The following is a 15,579-nucleotide window of genomic DNA, read 5'->3' as shown; positions in this document are numbered from 1 at the left end:
TAACAATTGTCAAAAATAAAGAAGTTAGAGGACAAAATAATATCCAATAAGAGTGTAGCGACCGCTATATCATCCTTAGGGGCGTGAAGGCTTGAAAGCATTAACTCAACCCATTCGACCGCCTCCTGATGTGGTATAGAGGTAAGGTCGACGACGTCGATAGTTAGAAAATTTAAGGACGGGTCAAATTGGATTTCACTTATGGAATTCAAAAAAGACCAAGAGTCCTTACAAATTTGGGGTATTAAACTAAGGTATTTAGAGATGATGCTGTCTAATACTCTTGCACAAGGGTGGGTAATGGAGCATCTCCCGTCAACTAAGGCACGCATTGGTGGATCAAACAGGTTTTTATGAATTTTAGGGATCCCAAACATAGCTGGGACCCTAGGGAAGGAAATGTTAATAAAATTGAAGTATCAATGTCAATCCTACCTTCAATAAACAAGTCCCTAAAGTACCCATTAATCCTGTTGTATTGACCTGTCATCTCGTTCAAAGATGAGATTTCATAGGCGGGAGAGTTCAGGACAGTTAACATCCTATTGATGTAATCGTCCTTATCGAAAATGACCAAGCCCCCACCCTTGTCTGGTTTAATAACCCTAATAGGAAGGCTACATACGTTTTTTAAGGCCATCCTTTGGTCGAACGAGATGTTACTCTGGTTGTCAAACCACTTAACACATTCAAAAAATTGTCTTGGATCTAATTCACAAATATTCTCAAAAATGTGCAAAATAGGGTGCAAAGGGGGGTTGAAAGTGCTCAACAGCTTAAATGTAGGACCTTCACTTGCTGTTTCGCCATTAAACAAAACCTTAAGATTTAATCTACGGACAAAACATTTAAAGTCAATCAACAACTTAGAAAGGTGTAGTTTCTGATCAGGAACAAAAGAAAGGCCATAAGCCAAAAGTTCAATCAAGTCGCTTTCAATGTTGGTATTAGAAAAGTTATAAACCTTGAAATCTCCCTTAATGTTGGTCAAAATGACTGGTTTTGGGGAGACAAGTGAACTGTCGCCAAAATGCCCTTTGATTGACTCTATTTGTTCCTGTTCTTGTTGTATTGTTGCCGATTGTTCTTGCGCCCTAAAAAAGGCTTCTGTTGACCTCTATAGTTGGGACGATTATCATGATTAGCTTTAATTCTGCTACTCCTCCTTGGTTCCTGGGATGAAGAGCATTCACCTCTGTCATCATATGAATGGTCGCCCTGGTCTGAGACAGCTTCAGTAGCTGTCACGTCTCTACCATTGTCACCTTGATTATGGTTGGTGGCCGACATGTTGTTTTTATTAATGTTCTTATGAAGGTTAGGGTAGGCAAGGCAGCTTGTATAAGCTTGCCTATCCCTAGAAAGTTTTTTTGTTTTAAGTTTAAGTTTGATCAACAGAGCGTCAATACTCTGAAAAATACGATTGTAATCATATTTGTATCGTACAAAATTAATGTCAGCCTTAATCTTTTCATCTAGCTCACTAGTTTCAGCCAACAAGGTCCCAATGTAGTTGGAATAATGTTTCACCATTAATTCCAACAATTCCAACCCTTGTTTATTAAAAAGAGTTGTGAGGTCATCAATAAACACAGGGTCTTGGAATAGTCCAGTTGGAACAAAGGAGCTCCTCAAACCCTTGGGTACGATTTTTTCCTGTAAACATTGTTTAAAATAGGAGACCTCTAATTGTAATTTCTTTATTTTTAACATTTTATAGTCCAGAGTTTTAAGCTTCTCGGTGATATTATCTGTAAAGTTACCTGTAGTGTCAAGTCCTGGAGCCGGCGAACCCGATGGAACAAAAGAGCCGAAATCAAGAGCCTCAAGATTCCCAGCCCATTCCAAAAATGTAGGCACACCAATAAGCCCAGGGTTGTTGTTAGAGTTGTTGCTAAAACCATTACAAGCCAAATTCTGCCCCAAAGAACCAGGCGCAATATCCGAGAAATAGCCACCATTGTTTCGATCGTCCAAACCTGTTGCCACACTGCATCTTGCAGCAGGGAGCGGATGTTCAACGTTAAGGCTGCCAGCCATAGTGTTTAAACGCTGAGGTTGATCTGGTTGAATACCATTAGAATATCTGCTCACAGAAGAGTTGTGATTGAAAGCCGGTTGGCTTGGGTTGAAGTTCCATAGCCTTAGCTCTTCATTGGATTCAATTTTATCCAGGCGCGAGTTTAAGCCATCAAGTCGTTGTGTTAATAAAAGTAAAAGCGCCTCAGTGCTCATAGGGTCATCCGGGGAGGAAACATTTTCAGACCCGAATAAATTCGGTGTCCTAGGACTCGTCCCGACGCCAGTAGACATACTCGTAGTGGTGATACAAAAAAACAAACAAACTGTTAAAACAAAAAAGCGTTGACGAGTTGCAGAACACCAGATAAAGTCAAAGTGAACGCTCTCTATTTGAATAAACGTTTTCACCTCTGCTAGCGCAGAAGCTTCATCAGACATAACAGAAAAGCGCCAAAAGCACACAAATTTAAAACCTTGAACCAAGCAACGTGATGTAATTTCCTTGACAACACTCAACCAAAGTGAATTAATTATTTTAAAAATATATGTAAACGAGTTATACACAGCAATTCACAAAAAATTATTGTATAAGATTATATGGTGTTTAAGAAATGGTTAAAAGTTAAAATTTAGTTTAAAACTTTAATTTAAAACTATCAAAAGCACAACTCTAACAGCAATAAGGTATTTTCATAAAACATTTAACCAGTCAGTCAGAGCAAAGCAAATGTATGGAATCTCAAAACTGGTACAGCAAAATCATACTACTAAGGGAAAAATCAAGAGGGAATACTTTTAATGTGGCAAGCTGTCACATATATTACCAGTGTGAGAGGGTTGGATTAAAGAAAGACTATACAAAAATGCAATAAGACAAGGTGCTTTTGACTTCTGGTGCAGTGCTTGTACTGATGGCAGCTTATTCATGGACTTCTGAGGCTTCTCTGACTTAAAAAAGTAATCCTAGTTGCTACAATGAGTTATACCATCAAACAATGTGAATTATTTTACTGCTTTCCTGTAATCTGGCCACCTACTATATGCATTGCTAAGATGGCTACCAGAGATTCTCCTGTGTAAATTTGCCATGCCTTAGAAGTATGCTCCATCACATACTCTTCAGAAACAAGCGCTACATGATATAAGCAGCCCTCAAATTTCAGCCACTCAAAGGGTGAGGAAAGCAGAAAGGAAATATTAAATTCAGCTACTTCAGTCCCTGAAGATTAACAATAGAATAACTGACTACCATTAAAAGAGCTGTTGTCAGCTCAGAGATGTGTAACACAGCTTACAAAACAAGCTCAAGACATCAATAATGGGGTATGTAATGTTTACAAGCAAGTTCCAAATGAAAAGAAGCGGCAAACTTCAAACTACAAATAGAAAACTGAAGACAAAAAGATATTTAACAAAGCATTCCTGTTTCTATATCCACCTGTATCTCTTCTATAGTTTCAGTGCAGGATCATAGTACATACAGTTTGTATATTCCACAATTGAAGGGATTTCTGTTATCGCCACTGCTACATAGCCATGGAATTGATACATTTAAGTAAAAGGGGCTGCTATGGTGCAAAGTCTCTCACATGGGGTGGTGAAGGAGTTTTTGACCTCCCCACCCTGTAGCAAACAGTGTGTCAGTCCTAAAATACTAAGGAGCTTGCTTGCTGCTGTTTTGGAGTCAGTTTCCTAGGGGTTCCAAACAAAAGGAAGCCTCTTCCATCGAGACTACACCCCAAACCAACAGGATTTCCCCCAACTTTTAAGGGGTCCACCTAGTACAACTTGAATATGGCCCTCTCATTATTGCTACCATCTCTGAAAGAAATCAGTCACTCTGCAGTCTACAAAAATTAAATTTTTTCTGATTCACACCAGCCAAATGGTATAGAGGGATAAAGCCCAGACTACGATCCAGGTAACCAAGGTTCGATTAGCAGTTGAGGCAACTGATGAGTGGTGCTTGTACAGGTGAAGAGGAAGTTGGTTTCCCAGTTGCCAGTCACTCTTGGGTAGTGAGGAGAGGTTTCAAGTCACCAAAAGCAGGAGTCAGTCCAGGGTGGGCATGTGCTATGATTGCCCAAACCAGTAACGGTAGCTCCATTACCTCACATTCAGGGGAGCAAGCATCTGTGGACTGGGGGAGCATCAGCAGCCCCTGCTGGGGGTGGGATTGGGGCCATAACATAAAAAAAAGGCTGTCTATTACCAGAATGTTAGCAAAAACACAACCCCCCCACTGTCTGAGCAGATGACACTCCTCTTCCCATGCTTTTGCTCTGACAGATCTTTAGGGTGAGTGCATACCACCAAGGAATGAATGGGCCCATTTACGACTTAAGGACAGAAAGGAGAAAAAAAGACTGAAAAAAATTGCTGATTCATTTCTAAGTCTTCCTTCTCACAAGAACACCACTGCACTACCTTCTCAAAAGTCAGATGACTTCCGGTCATCCTTGTTGACCTACTCACAAGCTCTCCTTCAGACTCCTTTCTTCCAAACTAAACTCACCCCTACAAACCTACATGAACTTTTCAAAGGGACTTGATCTTTCCAGACACTACAAACATAACTTTATTGTACTGACCATGCCTTCTCCATTCTTGCTACAGAACTCTGGGAATCCCTCTCACCTTCCTAAAGGAATTATCCTCTTCTCTATTTTTACAGCTCATCTCAAAAATGCCTCCATCACAAACCAGTCTTTGGGTGCCTTACTACTAGACACGTCAGCTAAATACTCATCATCTACATCTCCTCTACACCTGCACTTACTTCCTGTTGGATTCTTGTATAGTCAGAATATTTATCCATCTAGCCAACTGCAAAGCATTTGTTTTAAAAACTGTAAATAACTGCAGTGCAAATGTTTTCATTTTTTTGAAAAAAAAGTTATCTGGATTGAGCTTGCAAAAGGTCTGTAGTGATCAGTGTACTACCCCAATTAACAAAATTAAATTCCTCAATTTAAGAGATGGCCAGAAAAATAAGGCCAAAGAACTATTTATAGGGATCAGTGTACTACCCCAGTAAACAAAATTAAAGGACCACTAAGGGCAAATGATGAAGAAAACATATATATTTTTTATGTTGCCATGATTTACTACACCTCCCAAAGCTGCCTGCAGCAAAATAAGTACTCATTCCTAATTATATTTTGTTTTTACTCTTGTCTGCCCTCATGGGGGGCAGACATCGTGATTCCTTTGAAAAGCTAAATCTGTCCCATAATGTACAGAGTGAGAACAAATAGCCCTACTATTTGTTGTCAGACTAGACTTCCATTCACTTACAATGGAACTCCTGAAAAAAACTGCCAAGTTTGAGAGTCTGCAGCACGTGTGTCATTGACTGGTATGCGCTGAGGTTTACAAATGTTGTTCCTACTGATGTACTACACATTCTCTGAAAGAAACTTGCAAAAGCGTCAACAAATTACTGAGATAAAAAAGACTTTTCATAAGGAGCAGTTTTGCAAGTTTCAGTTCCTGGCCAAGTTACTCCTCCCATCTCCCCTCCTTCAGTGTGTTAGTCTCACATTTCCAGCTTTACTAGATTTAACTATTTTGACAGCTTTGCATGACAATAGACATAAAAAAAATACAGCCTGGTGAGCCACTAAATCTGTTCCCTTGTATGTCTCTTCACTTCTGAATAGCATTTCCCAGGAATAATAATAAAAAAAAAAAAAAAAAGCAAATATCAGTCCAGAGTTTAGGCCAGTCTATCCATTTTTGAAAATGTGCACAGTAAAATATTCAACTTGTAATGCATTTTGGTTGCTGACCTGGTTATCTTTACATAGTTATTCCAGGGGCGGCTCGTGGCATCGGGCTGCCGGATTGCAGCCCCCTCAGTTGGTTTTGGTTTTGTTTATGTTTTAATTTAACGTAAAAAAAAAAAAAAATCTTTTTTTTGTACTTTAAATTTCGAGTTTGCAACTCGAAAGTATGCGCATGCGCATTGCACACCTTACCCGCGGTTGTAAGCAGCTTTTTTTTTTTTTGTTTTGTTTTCATTGCAGCCCGGCGGAGCAGTTAAGGCATCATTGTGATGCCCAGAAGTCTATGCGGCAGCGGTTCCAAACCGCATAGACTTGGAAGGGGATTGGACTGCGACGTCCGCAGCCTGCTGGGCTAAAGCCTAAATGCTGCTGATTGGTTGTCGCTCTCTTCCCAGGCTTTATGTGCTGGGAAAAGAGCGAGAATCAGTCATTTCAGTTTAGCTTAGGAATCGAGCTTCAGCTTTCTTTTTTGGCAATTGTGATCATTTTATTTTTTTTTTTCATTTCGTTTCTATTTGGAATCTGTTTGTGGGTGGATTTATTATCATTTGGACAGCGTCTGTGGGTGGATTTATTATCGTTTGGACAGCGTCTGTGGAAGAGCAGAAGAAAGAAGAAAAACGAAGAAGAAATTAGAGTGAAGGACGGGTGCAGAATTAAGTAAGTATGTTAACTCTTTATGTGTTCTTCCAGATTCAATTATAGTTTACAAAGGAAATCAACTCTTAGACAATGAGATCATCCACATCTGAAGAAACGTGTAGTATGATGACCACAAGAACAGTATCAATATTAATTTTCCATTCTGGAATTCAGAAATGTTGGCATGAAAATGAATACTAGCACTGCATTACAAACTGGTCAATATCTCCTGATTGCATCCCTTAACACCTTGCACCCAGGGCAGCTGTCCCCTTCACACCTCCCTAACTACACCTCTGAATGACTTGAAGGATATGGTTAATTTATGTTTGATACTAATGCTAACACTCTTCAAGAATTTGCAATTTGTCAGTTTGAATAGGTGACTTTTTTGCTTTGAGCTTGAACTTATGGAAGGAGTAAACTGACTTTAATTTTGCTGGCAAGGATTCCCATACTTTGGGTGGAAGCATAGAGAAAGAGTGATCCATAAAGTAAAGCCTACTTTGAGGAGTTTGAAGGCTGAGAATGGTAGATGTTTTGGGAATTCAGTTTGAGGCTATAGAGGGTACTTCTTGTAGAAAGTCTTACAGTCACGAAGTACAAAGTAATGAGACTGGTGAGTATATTTACTAGGAGTGCAAATAGTAATGTTGATCTCTGTTGCACTGGTAGTCATCTTGCTTAGGCTGATGTGTCACAGTGGTGCTGTGTTAGATGTGAGATGCTGAAAAATCTCAGATATTACATCTGGAATGGAGGTAAGATATTATTTTCTGGTACAGCAGAAATTATAGAAGATTCATATTCTAGTCGAGGAAGGACTTCTTTACCTATGACAGCTCTTCCTGAAGGGGAGAGTAAGTGTATTTTTTTTTTTCCTAAATGAGAACTTTATTTGCTTGTGTGTGTGTGTGTGTGTGTGTGTGTGTGTGTGTGTGTGTGTGTGTGTGTGTGTGTGTGTAAAATGCCACAGTTATTATATACTGGTGGCTAGAGAACAAATGGTGTTGGGTAGAGATACTCGGGCTTGAACCCTGTACCTTGTATGCAGGTGTTAAGGACCTGAATTCCCTACCCATCACCATTTGTAAAAAAAATTGCAGATTTTTGCCTCCTATTTGATCTGATCTGTTCCTCATAATATCTGTGGTTTCTAAATGCTGTAATGCTTGATATTTGATGGTACAGTGGTAGTATTGTTGCTTTACGGCTGCAGGTTCTTGCGTTTGATTCTTGCCTGGGGTGCTTTCTGTGTGGGGTCTGCATCTTCTCCCTGTGTTTGTGTGGGTTTGCTTTTGTGTCCTCCCATGTTATAAAGACATGTCTGCATTATTTCTTCCTGGGCCTCTGCTGAAAATTGTTTTTTTTTTGTTCCAAGTCAGAATGTCCTGATTAACAAATGTTAAATAAAATTGGCAGGCATTTGAATTTCAGACTTCATATTCTTCAGAAAATACATAGTAACACGACCTTTTACCTTTTATTCTAGCAATTTTCTAAGTTTATAAGTTTATTTTTGGGACTGTATTGCCCCATTATTGGCTTTGACCAGGTTTTTTGTGCTAAGGTTGACAACTATGGCAATAACTGAATTCACTGAATATGTCTGAGGGCTGTATTCCCTCATTACTGGGTTTGTCCAGGTGTTTTGTGCTAAGAGGTTGACAGCTATGGTGAGAACTGAATTCATTAAATGATAGCCATTTAGGTTTCAGTCTTCCTCTCTTTCACAAAGCAGCTGATATGGCGTAGTGGTATGTTGCTCTGACTCTCTTGCACAGGGACCTTGGCAGTAAAATGTATGGTGGTAACACAGCATTTTCTACAACTTGCCAAGATTATACAAGCAATGTTTAATGTGTCCCTGGTTTTTGGCCTTTTGAGCCCCCCCCCCCAATAAATTTGGCTTTTTCCAGATTTCTTGTGCTGCAAAGTTGAGATGCAGTTGAGTATTGAATAGATTTTACAAGGAGCTGAGAGCTGCAGAAGAGAAGTTTAGTGCTGCTTATAGAAAATCAGCTTGCAATGTTAATAGCACAACAGGTTGTGTACTTGCTTTTGATGTAGAAGGTTGTTGGTTCTACTCCCACAACAGGTGAATGCTGCTGTACTGAAAAAGTTGATACTAACTATGAGCCTGTTATTTGTTTGCCATCCATTTCCTATTGCAATATTACTAGCTTATCATTTCTAATGTAATATAGGCAATTTATTCCTCGGGGGCATCAGGCACTTTATTTTTCGATGAAACTATGAAATATAAAGGTTTTTGCTAGCAGCAACCTCTTCATTAGTTACAGATTTATTTAATGTGGAATTATTTAGATTACTTTTTTTACTTCAGAGATTGTGCATATTTACTGATAATGGTGGACTGTAGAATTGTGCATATTTACTGATAATGGTGGACTGTAGAAGTTTGAGTAGACTTTGATGAAGGAAATGTTCTGAATTGGGCAGTTTTGTCAATATTGGTGCATGCATTTTGTTTCATTGTTTACTGGAAAAATATTCAAAACAATTGGAAGGTGTATCAAAGAGCATATGTATGTTTCATATGCAAGGGGCCTATGATTTGAAAACTGCCCAGAATTAATCTTTATCTGCCACTGGTAAAATGTATTTTCTTTGAATGTGGGTTTCAATGCTGTTTCAATGAATGTGAGTTTCAAGGGCAGGGAAGTTTTAATGCTAAGTTTGTTTAGCAGATGGCTTGGTGTTTGTGCTGTAAAATGCAAAATAAAACTTTCAAATGAAGTCCAAATCATCATGGAAGTAAATCAGTATGCGCGTTGGTGTTTATGGTAATTGGAGTGAAATAGCCAAGTAATGGGATCATTGGAATGGCTGCAGGAGGAGGCTCCATTTGACCATGATTTTGTGAGGGGGAAGGGCGGCAGACTTACAGCCCCAGCTGAACTATACCTCCCAACTGTCCAGATTTTCAAAGAATGAATAGATTTTTGCTTCTTATTTTGGTTTGTTCCTCATAAAATTTGTGGCAAATCATTTAGGAATTAAGTCACTAAATGACACACTGAGTTTCAGACTTCATAACCAATGCATGCTAAAGTAAGACTTGTTCTATCACCTGTCTCAGTTTATACAAGAGCAATTTTTAGTACTGTTTTATATGTTCCCCCAATATATTTGGCCTTGTCCAGATTTACTGCATTAACAGGTTGAGAGGTACATACATGCAAATTGCTTTATAGAATTAGGCATAGCCAAACCTCTCAACTGTCCCTGATTTTGGCTCAAAATGTTGCTCTTCCCCTAATAATCCCTCTGCAAAATAGCAATTTTGGAAGAAAACATGGAGGGTTTACAATTAAGAAATAACTGTAATCATAGTTATAGATTACTTTTTATTTCAGAAATGCATGTAGATTCTTTTATTTTGTCAGCTGCTCAAGTTAGCAGTACTAATATTAAATTGTCCCTTCTTTGACAGGTTCCCAGCTGTATTGTGTGGCTATTTTATATTTTTACATCACATTTTTGGTCCATTTTTCATAAAATTGTGTTTTTTGGCAAATTAGTGACAAATCATTAAAGACTGAAGTTAGAAAATGACAGGCATTTGAGTTTCAGATCTCATACCATTCAGAAAATTCATACTAATGCAAGACCTATTCTCTTTCTAAGTTTATAAGAGCAATATTTTTAAAAATTGTCCTTGTTTTTGGGCCTTTGTCCCACTTCTTTGTATGGCTTTGTCCAGATTTCTTGCTCTGAGGTTGAGAGGTATGACAAATTTGTTAGGGACATCAGTCAGCCAGAGACATTTCAAATTGTGACATACTTGTTGCACCCCACTCCCCCATGTAGTGACTTTGGATGTGTCGAAGCAAGGCAAGGAGTAGTTATGCAGTGTAAATGTGCAGGGTATCCCCCCATCCAAGGTAGACACAAGTACAGGAGTGGCTTTTCATCTGTCCTTGATTTTTGCAGAATGGTCTGGTTTCTGTCATATTTTTTGTACTGTTGATTTATGCATATTACTCAGTGCCTGTTGCTCTGTGTTTAAGTAGCAATACTTTAATGAACATCAGTTGAGCTTGGCTGAGATTGTAAGATGCAAGCTTTAATAAGCATACTGTTAAAGAATTGCCAACATTGAAAGCCTTTCTGTTGTTGCCATGTAGAGAATACATAACTAGATAATGTATAAGCCGTGGGTATTGAAATGCATATGACAGTATTTGTAATAAAGGACAGGATTACATTATTTTAAGAAGCTCATTACATTTGGAGACTTCCAGTCATCTCTGCAGGCTTTACCCGTAAACTAAACAGAATGCCAATCGTGTGGTCCATAACCTGTACAGTAATCCTTTTAAGCAATGTATCTTGAGCTTATTTCTTGTTTGCTTTTCATTTTTTACTTTGATCATGTTTTCCCCATGAAACAAGTACATAGTTGTCAGGCAGCAGGTCTTTTTTTGGATAAGGAACATTTTTACAAGTGGGGGCATCGGAGATTTCTACTTTCAGCATGTTACTTGGTACTAATATAAAGCTGAATATAAATTATAATTACAGTCCAAGAGAAAATGCTGAGGAGGCAGGCTACAATAGGCTCCAGAATAAAAACGTCTCCAGTTCAGTAAAACCAGTACTGTCTTTAATGCAACACAAGCGCTTTCACTCACAGCTTATTCAGGTGTATAGGCACAACAATAAAATCCACCTTCTTATATTTTTATTCTGGAGCCTATTGTAGCCTGCCTCCTCAGCATTTTCTCTTGGACTGTGTTTTACACTTTTTCTGTCTGTGGAGGTACTTGGTGTTTATCGGGCATTTTTTGTGTCATAAATTATAATTAGAACTGCAGTGCAAGAAGTGGTTTGAGTTGAGTGCTGCTTGTTTTTCTTATACTTGATTTTGACTGGCATTCCATTAATGTATTTAAAAAAGTAATTTTATTTTTTTCATGCCTCACAACCTTTTTGTTTCCATCTAGATATTAAGCTGTCATGCAGCCAATGCATTGAAATATTTTTATTCTTCTACACTTCATTTTGTCTTGATTGGACTCTCATGATGTTGGTTTGGCACCCACGGCAGTGTATTTAGTTAGTTTTTTGTGGTTTTGAGCATAGCCCCCCCCCCTTTCTAGTTTGCCACACCCCTTCCCACTGACCCCACCCATTCAGCTGTCTCCTGCAGCCCCCCTTTCATTTGAAGGCACCAGCCACCACTGAGTTATTCTCTTATAGTATAACCTGAACTTATGGTATTTAATGATAAATTTTACAACAGTTCTCAGTTTCTTAACAATGACCTCCCAAGCCTCTGATGTGACCTAATACTTTTTCTTACTATTGCTTTAGCTCATTTGTCTTAGTTGTATAGCTGTAGCATGTCTCCCATCCTCTCAGCAACAGACTCTTGGAGAAAACTTCCAAAGCAGATACTTGTATTGAAAGAATAGCAGCAGCTGTAGCAGTGATACCACACGCCAAAACAATGCACTCATAGTACTGAAACACAAGGGAAATGTATATGTTTGAATCAAGCAGTGATGAAATTGCAAGGGACTTCACTGAGCACAATTTTACTCAATCTCTCCATTTCATAAACCATAACATTCGTGCCACACTTATAAAAGCACACCACCTTCCACAAACACAGCTACCCACACCCACACAACATACCAGTCAAATTTAAGGCTTTTCACACCTCTCTGCAAAACACTGCTGTAATGGCTTTGGCAAACAAATGAAAATGACTGATGGGTGTTGGTTCAGGGCTCCCATCCATATCTCTCAACAGTACAGATTTTTGCAGAAAGTCCAGATTTTTTTGTCTGTTTTTCATAAAATTGCAGTTTTCTGGCAAATCATTGAACACTGAAGTCAGAAAGTTGACAGGCATTTGATTTTCAGATTTCATCTCCTTAAGAAAATTCACTCTAATGCAAAACCTATTTATCAACTTTCTAAGTTTGTAAGTGCAATATTTATAAATTGTCCCACTTTTTGGGCCTTTGTCCCCTATTATTTATGGCCTTGTCCAGATTTCCTGCTCTATGATGTTGAGAGGTATGCTGCCATCTCTTCCTACTGGAGCCAGTCCACTGCACTTGCACAAGTGTCCCCCTCAGCAGGGCAGCACGCAGGTATCGGTGCAGATTTGCTTTATAGTTCTTTTACACCACACACACACACACACACACACACACACACACACACACACACACACACACACACACACACACAGAGTAAATCTTGCTGTCCATGTTATTTCTTCTTTTCCTTTGTTCCATTTCTCTTACTTGTAATGTTGCTTTTACTCATTTTTTCTCCTGCCTCCCATATCTACCCTAATTATTACTTCTAACAAATACTTTTGCTCACTCTTTCTTCTCTTCCCCTCCTCCTCTTTATCCACTATTTGAACTTTTCCACTCGGACTTTTGCTTTATGAGTAAATAATGAACTGTCACCTTTATGTCAGCACATTTCAGTGATATATAATATTGTATTTAGTCTAATAATAGGTATATAGGTAGGTACTAGGCTATCAGCCCAAGGCCCCAAGTAAGCCTAGCCAACAAGGTTCACTGGCTTATGCCACCCAAGAAAGTTATTTTCCTGTGCCACTGTCGAGCAGAGCCACAGAAGTGATTCCCGGGGTATATTTCCTATTTCCCATCCATTCAAAGATTTTTCTTGAAGAGTGCTAAAGAGGGACTTTGTTTGACATAGATGGGTAGCTTGGTCCAGAGTATGGGAAGTCTCTGGGACAGGAATCTATCCCTCCAGCATGTCCTGTTTATTGTGGTAACAAGGTTTAGGTCCCTAGAACATGTAGCATGGAGGGATTGGGATTTCTTTAGGTGTAGCATGTCCAACAGCTATGGGTTTGACATAGCTTTATATGTTAAGCAGAAATCACATCGAAGTAGGCAATATGCTACGGAGTAAAGCTGGAGTTTTTTGAGATGGTCAGTGTAGGGCATCTGTTTGAGGCCAGTAATCCTCTTTGTGAGGTACTTCTGTGGCCTTTCAAGCTGCTGCAGATGTCTTGTGAGGTACATTCCAAAAGGCAGGTTGTACTTTATAATGGGTCTAATGAGTGTCGAGTAGAGGGGAACAATGACCTCTTTTTTTTTCCTGGATGAGAACCCTTTTGTGATGAGGTGTGCCACATAGGACTTCCTGACTACTGTGGCAATGTGATTATCAAAGGAGAGACTACTGTCCATCGGGGTCCCAAGGTCTCTTATCACACATTCGGTGTTAAGTAGACTGCTGCCTATGTGGTAGTACATGGGTACAGAGTTTTTACCAAGGTGGATGACCGTACACTTTTTGGCATTGAGCTTGAGGACATGGCTCTGACACCAGGCATCTGTCTTAGTGAGGTCCTTCTGTAGGATGTCCACATCTATGGACTCTACTATGGCTCCTAGTTTGCAGTCGTCTGTGAACTTTGATAGCCAGAAGCCTTCTGTGTTAGTCTGTACTTCAGAGAAGTGGATACCAAGCAGGAGAGGTCCCAGGACTGAACCTTGTGGTACTCCACTTGTCACTGGTTTGATGTCAAATTTGGAGTCTGCAACTTTTACAGTGTGGGTTTTGTCAGTGAGCCAGTTGGCAACCCATCTTGTGATGTAGGGATTTCTACCTAGTTTAGTGAGTTTAGCTATAATTCCAGAATGGGAGATGGTGTCAAAAGCCTTGGCGAGGTCAAGATAGGCTGTGTGAACCACCTTAGCCTCCTCTACGGCTTTGGTGACTGCCTCAAAGAAGTCGATTAGGTTCAGGATGCATGATCTGCCTTTTACAAACCCAAACTGGATGGGGTCCAGAGTTTGGAGGTTACCAATGTCTTTGTTTATGAGTTCCATGATGCATTCCATGGCCTTGCAGACCAGGCTCGTCAGGCTAATAGGGCAATAGTTCCTGGGATCAGTGGTGGCTCCCCCTTTGTGGAGTGGGATAACTGTTGTTCTGCGCCATTCAGTGGGTACAAAGCCTGATGTGAGGCTATGATTGAACATGGTGCTTAGGTGGGGAGCCAGTTCATTCTGAAGTTCATGTAAAATGCAGCCTGGGATGTTGTCCAGTCCCATGGATGCTGCGTTTTTGGCTTTAGAGAGTGCAGCTTTTACCTGTGGAGTTGTGATTACAGGGACTCTGCATTCTTCTTGTATAGATATAGACCCTTTAGGGTGTGAGAGGGTGGAAAAGTTAGCACTGAACCTATCTGCCAGGATGTTGGCAATCTCAGTTGGTTCTGTAATTTTCATGCCGTTGTGCTGTAACTCAGAGCAGATCTGGGTGTTGCCATTGAGATTCTTGACATAGCTATAGAATGCTTTGTGGTTGTCCTTAGAATCAGTGGTGATTTTGTTTTCATAGCTAGCTTTGGAGCCTCTTATTGAGGCTGACCAGGGAGCTGCAGCACTCATGGGATTTTATTCTCTTTTGGAACAGTTTCTTCCTACTGTTGTACAGTTTGTTTATGGCAGAGGACCACCAGATTGGCTTCCTTTTTTTGGAGGATAGCTTCTTGGTTCTGTCTGGGATAGCATGATCCATGTAAGTGTTTATAGAGTGCATTTGTGTAGGATTCAGCAGTCATAACTGTATTGTCCATCTCCATGGGTGTCATGAAGTTCTCCACTTCTGTCTTAAGAAGCATGAAGTTGGCTTTGGAGAAATTTTTTACTGTGGTTTCCTTAATTGGGGGTGGGGAGGGATGTGGCTATCTAGGGTGATTAGCGTATGGTTGGATCTGACCAACTAGGAGTTGACTTTGGGTGTGGAATACCGGTCACTCATGTTGGTAATGACTAGGTCTAGGATATTGTTGCCCTTGGTGGAGGTGTGGATAAGTTGATCCGGGGCACTGGAATTTATGAATTCCAGAAAGCGTTGAGCGAAGGAGTTTGGTACAGGAGTAGTTTTCACAGTTAATGGTGGGGTAGTTGAAATCATCCATTATTAGGGTGTTTGAACCCTAATATTTCCCAGTATATCAAGAAAAGAGGAGTGGGAATCCTGGGGCATGATGGGGGATCTGTAGCAATCTACAATTTGGATTGCAGTTTTGCCCAGATTTAGTTGCACTTGGATAAGCTCGGATGCATTGTGCTGAGCAACTAGCCTA

Source organism: Protopterus annectens, chromosome 9.part0 (genome assembly GCF_019279795.1).
Source record: "Protopterus annectens isolate FY-2018-M chromosome 9.part0, PAN1.0, whole genome shotgun sequence".
In the NCBI taxonomy this organism is placed as follows: domain Eukaryota; kingdom Metazoa; phylum Chordata; order Ceratodontiformes; family Protopteridae; genus Protopterus; species Protopterus annectens.
The sequence above is the reverse complement of the archived record's forward strand: the minus strand, read 5'-3'. Positions refer to the sequence as shown.